General features: G+C 44.9%; 1 pseudogene; it reads left to right on the top strand.

The window, feature by feature from the left end:
* Positions 1–1,663: 1,663 nt before the first annotated feature.
* LOC102906703 (large ribosomal subunit protein eL18 pseudogene) lies at positions 1,664–4,092 on the top strand (annotated as a pseudogene).
* Positions 4,093–7,661: the final 3,569 nt, after the last annotated feature.

Consider the following 7,661-nt stretch of genomic DNA (forward strand, 5'->3'; position numbering starts at 1 on the left):
AAAACATGGATTATGTTTTCATGCTCCTTGTGGGTGTAGCAGATAGGAGTGAATTTACTTCAGATTATTCATTACAACAGGCTGTTATTAGTAGTTTATACACCTCTATGGAAAAACATGTTTGTGCCTAGTGTGGCTTGCTCATCACATGCGGCTTGCCCTCGTGATTGGACAATTTACTCATGCGGCTCCTCTTTAACCCTCAGAGTATACATTGTCTGATGCTCTGAACAAAGTTGGCTATTGCATGAGACTTTAGTCTGCCTCGTTTCTCGGCTCCATTCTCCCAGGTCTCACTGCCTCTAGAGGAGTAACACTCTGCCTCCACCTCCCAAGTGCTGGGCTCAACACCACCCAGTGTAGGCAGTCTTGGTGATTCAACCTAAGACTCTGTTCATGCCAGACAAGTACTTCTCCAAGTGAACCACATCCTCAGCTCCAAACAAAGGCAAGGTTTTTATTATGTTATTGGCCTTGGGACTCACACTCAGGCTTTGATCATCTGTCTCCTCTGAGATGTCAGGTAACTACTGAGTCTAAGCACATGCCAGTATGTCTACATGCATGTTTGTATAAGTCAATGCCACCAAACAAGAAATTCATTAAACAAAGGGGAAAGAAAGTAAGTCCGTGCCTGTTGAATCCTGATAGTCTGTCTGTTCTGGGTCAATTAATGATCTCATGATCTAGGTCACCCTGAAATCATTGAAGAGTCAGCTTAGGCCCTAAAACATTTTGGGAATCTCTGGCCTCTGGCAAGAATGAAGCTACCAAGAGGACCAAAGATCTTCTAGCTTTAGCCCAGAAATAAACTGATTACTTTTCTTTGGAGACTTTTTGGTTTGGTTTGGTTTGGTTTTCAAGACAGGGTTTCTCTGTGTGTAGCTCTGGCTGTCCTGGAACTCGCTCTGTAGACCAGGCTGGGCTCAAACTCACAGAGATCTCCCTGCCTCTGCTGGAATTAAATTACTAGTTAGTAATGAGAAATATTTTTCTGTGTCTATGTGTTTGAGGTTATCAAATTTTCTACTTATGTACATTTGAGTTCTTCACTGTTTATGGTTGACTGCGGGGGCTAGGAACATTCTGAAGTACTTTTTTTTTATTCAATTCCATTTTTTGCTAGCATTTTTTTCTTGAGATGTGAAATTACCATCACAGGGCTCAGCAAAGCTCTTGTTTTGTTTTTGTTTTTTTCCATTCTGGAGCTGAGGACCGAACCCAGGACCTTGTGCTTGCTAGGCAAGCACTCTACCTCTGAGCTAAATCCCCAACCCCTCAGCAAAGCTCTTAATGCCTGGCTAAGAAGAAATTGTTGATTTCCTTCTGGGAATAGATTTTTTGGGGGGAAACAAAAGAAACTTTTCTAGAGAGATGAACAGCTATTAAACCCCTAAACCAGTCCCATAGTCCCTGCCGAATCAATGTTTTTCTGAATCTTCCTGTGAATATCATCCTATACAGCTCAGTGAAGTGGGATCAAACACTGCCTCTCTCACACCCACCTTTCTCGGCAGTGGTCCTTTTTCCTCTATAATCCTCATGAGGACTTTACCCACATGTTAAACAGAGAACGACGACTACCCCGGGACTTCCCTCAGTGCCATTCTAGTCTCAGATGGCTTGGCCTTGGTTGCCTTTGCTGCCACCCATCACATAGGGCATGGGACCCCCACGACGGCAAGGAGGCACATTGTCAAAGAGGTAGGGGAGAGGGAGCCGGGTCGGGAATGGTCCCCTGTGATCCTCCACCATCAATCACATGGATCAGCCTCAGGTGCGTGTCTCAGCACCCACTGCAGGGGCAGTGCATCCACTCCTCCACAACTCATCCTTTTGTTCTGTTGGTCTCTATAATTTAGACACTCATTGTGTTATGTGGCCTTTCCTTCTCTGCAGACAGACAGACATCTACCCACCCCAGACAGGGCATTGACAACAGATCAATGAAACGATTGCACCATAAGTCAACTTGGTGAACCAATGAGTTTATTAGGGTTCCCTATAAGAGTATGGATAAGTCATTATTTACAGGAGCATGGATGATGCAAAGACAGCTCACTGAACAAGCATGCCCTAGCCTAGGTGATGACCCATGAAAGTTGCACAATTTCAGGCAGTTGGACAGGTCAGAGATTCTTCACCCCAGCAGTTCTTTCTACTTCTATAGCTGTCTAGCCTTGGGGAGGGACCTTGGGGTCCCTCTAAGTTTGGGGAGTATCCTCAGACTTGAGGGTATTTACTTTCTGAGCCTTGTAAGTTTTGTTTACTTCCTGAGTCTTTTAAAAATTAGTTTGTATTATTTTATTTTACGTGTATGGGTGTTTTGCCGGCATGTGTGTCTGTGCACCATGTGCCTGATACCTTGGGAGGCCAGTTGAAGGCATCAGATCCCCTAGAACTGGAATTACAGGTGTTTGTGAGCTGCCATGTGGGTGCTGGGAAATGAGCTCAGGTCCTCAGGTTACGAGCCGTCAGCACTCCTAACCACCAAGTCATCCCTTCGGTTTGTACTTTCTGACTCTTCAAAATTTTTATTTATTTTATTTTAATGTGTATGGGCATTTGCCTGCATGCCTGTCTGTGTACCCTATGTATGCCTGGTGCCTTTGGAGGTCAGAAAAGGCCGTCAGATCTGAACTGGAGTTACAGACAGTTGTGAGCTGCTATGTGGGCTCTGGGAATCAAACCTGGATCCTTGGGATGGTCAGCCAGTGCTCTTAACTGCTGAACCATCTCTCCAGCCCCATATTTCCTCTTAATGACCCTTTCTCCATGATGAAATATTTCAATTAGAAGGAATTGCCACACAACATGTATAAGAATAAAGTTAAGTATCATATATATTCACAAATATATATGCCTTAGTATATGTTTATTTTTACTCATAAATGTTTTATTTTGCTTAACATCTGAAACTCATATACATTCATGGGGGGAGGTTAGTGTCATTATTCCCACACATGCATACAGCTTATACTCTGTAAATCTGATCTCTCTTTATCCAGCCTCCCCACCACACATCCTTTTCAATTACTATTTATTATTATATTTGATTTTACAATCAGGTTGACTTTTTAATCTTTCATGTATGAGAGATAGTATGCATGCCACCTTCCCCCATTAATACCTAAAAATTGCAAGTATCATTCAAAAAATTAAAGTAAGTGTGGAATATTCTTTTACACTGTGTGAATATATGTCACTGTGATTGGTTTAATAAAAAAGCTAAACAGCCAGTAGCTAGGCAGGGTTTTCAGGGTGGAGAGAATGCTGGGGAGAAGAGCAGAGTCGGGAGGAAATGCCATGAGACACAGAGCAAGCAGGCTGGGAAGTACGTTGATGAGGTAAATGGGCCTTGGGGCAGCATATAGATTAACTGAAATGGGTTAATTTAAGTTATAAGAGCTAGCTAAATACAAACCTAAGCTATCAGCTGAGCACTTACAATTAATAAGAAGTCTCTGTGTGGTTATTTGGGAGCAACTGCAGGGACACAAAGAAATTCAGCCTACAAATAAGTTTTCTGAGCAGGAGGCACCATCATGGGAGTTGATGCAGCCACAAGGACTGAAAGGTTCAGCTCAAGGAGCCCAAGAGCAAGGACAGCCTCCTCTGGCTGCTAGTGAAGCTCTGCTGGTTTCTAGCCAGACAAACACCTTCATCTTCAATCAAGTTACACTGGAAAGGTTATCTAGGAGTCGCACTAACTGGCCACCTCTGTCCCTGCCCTGGATGATCCAAAAGATGAAGCTTCTTGGCTGATAAAACAAAACAGCTGTGGTTGTGGGGACAGTCACAGACGATGTGTGGATTCTGGAAGTGCCCAGGCTGAAGGTGTGTGCACTGCAGGTGAGCAGCCAGCCAGAAGTCGCATCCTCAAGACTGGGGGTAAGATCCACCATCAGCCAGCTGGCCTGGAGTCTTCCAAGGGCCGTGGCACCGTGCTCCTATCTGGTCCTGGGAGGTGTACTGGCACTTTGACAAGGTCCCAGGAACCACACAAAGCCACACGAAACCCTATGTCTGCTCCAAGTGCGGGAAGTTTGAGGGTGCCAGAGGCTGAGGGCCAGCCGTGGCTACAAAAGATAACCCTGGATCTTACTGTTATTAAAAAGCTTTGGATGTTGGGGGATGGGGAGGGAAGAATGAAAATAATTCCAAGATAGCTGGAGAGATGGCTCATTGGTTAAGAGCACTTGTTGCTCTTGCAGAGACCCAGGTTTAATTGGGTTTGAGTCCTAGCACCCACATAATGGTTCACAACCATCCATAACTCCAGTTCCAGGGGATCCAATGACATCTTCTGCCCTCTCCAGGCACCAAGCACACAGGGGGTTCATTTACATACAGTCAAAACACTCACACATAAAATAAAATGCATAAGTCCAATTTCTAAATTAATAATAATAATAAAACCCCCAGATGTCCTTGTTATAGGCTAAAGGACGCAGGGAAGGAGATGAAGGAGGTGGTCAGACTCACACTCTTGGGCTAAACAGAGAAAAGAAAACTGTTCCCTGTAAGGCAGATATCTGCCATCATGAGAACACCACACTCTGCTAGCAAAGACCAACCAACCAAGAAGCAGCAGCACTTGGCTTTACACCATCCCATTCACACTTTATCCTATCCCAAGACTTTGGTTTACACCATCCCATCTACACTTTATCCTATCCCAAGGCTTTGTCCAGTGTCTTGACTCTCTTAACGACAGACAATGGAGACTCACTGTAAGCTGTTTATGTGCTCACCTTTTCCTGATGAAATGTGGACATGCGAACACTTTTCTACGCCGTTGGTGGTTCCAGAACAGCGGCAGGACCATTCCCCCCACCTAGCATTTGTTATGGCTGAGCAAATATGGGTTGTTGTTTTTTAAATTATATCACCTGGTCTCTAAAACTTTGATTTGACATATTTGGTGGCAATGTTGTAATCTGTCCTAGGCAAGAGGCCCCACCCTGCTCTGGGAGTTCCAACATAGGACCTGGCCTTCGAAGTAGGGAAAAGGGGCCTTTCCCTCAGCAGCAATCCTTGCTCCTCGACACAGGACTGTTTGAGACAGCTAGAACCAAGAAGACAGCCTCCCCTTCCACCCTCCTAAGGCCCTGAAACCAAGTTTCAAGATGTTGAGGCTGTCACGGTGAGAAATTATTGGGTAATCTGTTCCAATTTCCGGTTCCTGGATCCATCCATCAGGGACGCACCAGGACTTCCAGGACAAACTGTCCAATTTGGAGGTGGTTGGTCGAGAGAGTTCTTTCAAGTCTGATATCATCATTTTCCATGTTTGACAATTTTTTTTCTTTTCAATGTAGAGTACTGGTTGTTTGTCTAAAATACTTTGAGCTCATGGTGACATCGTGTGGTTGTTTATGTAACTGCAAGTTGGGTCTTGGCGACTCCCAGTTTGATCAATGGCATTAGCTATGCTAATGAAGATGAATTGAATCCCCCCCCCCCCACACACACAGGAGCTAGAGAGATAGCTTAGTGGTTACGAACACACACCTCTTTTGAGGAGAACTGGAGTTCAGTTTGCAGCACCCAATGTCAGGCAGCTCATAACAGACATCTCCAGGTGGATCCAAATCCTGTGAGACCTCCCCGGGCATTTACATTCAGGTGCACAGCCCACACACAAACACACACACGCATATATATCTAATCTTACAATTTTCAGTTAAAATAATTGAAAACAAAAGAGATAAAATTCAGTTTGTGGGGTAGCTTCTAGTTGACTGGAAGCCTCCTTAGTCCAGCACAGGTAGCATGAGACATCCGACTGAAGGACACCCCCATCACCTGATTAGAGGGAACATCACTGACTCATCCAGGAAGGGAGAAACCAGTTCTCCCTCATCTTTGACTACCTCAGCTCTCAGAGCTCAGGCCTCTGTGAGAGAAAGAACAGTCTTCTGTCGAAACTTTGTTTTGGTGATGGTTATGTTGTTGTTGTTGTTGTTTTGAGACAGGGTCTCTCTACTCACTATGTAGACCAGGCTGACCTCAAACACACAGAGATTCCCTGCCCCCCCCCCCCAGGGGAAAGGAAACAGAAAAATCCACAGAGTTAGATGCTGGAGAAACGGCAGGAGACTGACAGCTACCTAAGGGTCTGATGGACACTTTTACGTAGTGCCTGAAACAACACACCCAGGGTGGATACAGAAACACAGCTCTCACCTCAAATGGGAACAACGGTTTATTCTAGAGCCAAATATGAGTAGTCATGGTCCAGAAATAGGTTTAGGTTACCCCAAATTCCATGTTCCAACATGGGAGGAGTTTCATGAATGTTTTTTATAGTAATAGAACAAAGAAAGCAATAGGCACTTTGAAAATACATAGATGGAAAGGTTAACTAGGTGGTACACAAAGCAGAGGAATCTCAGCTGTAGGCATAGACAGACCTTAGAGGATGCAATGACACCGAGCCCTTTGATTGGTGGAAAGCTAGGGCGTGGCTAAGTTAATAGATTCAAAAAGTTTTGTTTTGTTTTCATCATCTGTTAGGACTTTAGGTTCTGCTTTAACTGTTAGTTACAGGATGTTAAGTCCTACACAGTAGGGCGAGGGATGGCTGTTTAGTAGATCAAAATGGAGGAAGGGGAGAAAGAACTGACGGGATAGTAAAGGGAAGATCAAGAGGAGAGGCGGGTAGAAAAGTAGAGTGGTGAGTGGGGGCTGAGAGGAAGAACAGGATGTTTGAAAATGCCATATGGAGACCTACTATTGTGGTAAGTTTTTTGGTTTCTCTATATAGCTTTGGAGTCTGTCCTGGAACTCACTCTGTAGCCCAGGCTGGCCTCGAACTCACAGAGATACGTCTGGTTCTGTCTCCTAAGTGCTGGGATTAAAAGCGAGCGCCGCCGCCGCCGCCGCCTGCTTGTTTTTGGTTTTTTGAGACAGGGTTTCTCTGTGTAGTTCTGGCTGTCCTGGAACTCACTCAAAAACCTTGAACTCAGAGATCTGCCTACCTCTGCCTCCCGAGTGCTGGGATTAAGAGTGTACACCACCACTGCCTGGCTTTGTGTAAGCTTTCTAAAAACATATTTTAAAAAAATTAATTGGGGGGCTGGAGAGATGGCTTGGCAGTTAAGAGCACTAGCTGCTCTTCCAGAGGACCAGGGTTCACTTCCCATCATCCACATAGCAATGTCCAATCATCTGTAACTCCAGATACATGGGATCCAACACCATCTTCTGACCTCTGTGAGCACCGGGAACACACACAGTACACAGACAAAACACCCAAACCCATAAAAAAGTAAATCAAATTTTTTTAAAGTTTAATTGAAATTACTCCACCTGGGGGATAATGCTTCTCCCAGAAACCACAAACTATCAAAAAAGGCTCAATCCCAGGTGTGGGATATCTCCCTTCAAGTTGCTGGTCAGGGAAGTCTAAGAAACCCCAAAACAATACAGGCTATTGCCACTGCCTTTGCTTGCCCATCGGAACTTGGAAGTATCTCCCTATTGATGATGGTCCCAGGCAGCACTTGGAGAAATGGAGCTGGTATCGGACAGGACGTCTCCTCTCTGATGGTCAGCTTCCTCAAGGAAGAGTCTTACTCAGCTGTGAACCCGGTGAGCACACTGATGACTCACTCAGCAAGGTATGCTCATGGGTGCAGCAGTGGTACGGATGTCTG

Source organism: Peromyscus maniculatus, chromosome 8 (assembly GCF_049852395.1).
Source record: "Peromyscus maniculatus bairdii isolate BWxNUB_F1_BW_parent chromosome 8, HU_Pman_BW_mat_3.1, whole genome shotgun sequence".
NCBI lineage: Eukaryota > Metazoa > Chordata > Mammalia > Rodentia > Cricetidae > Peromyscus > Peromyscus maniculatus.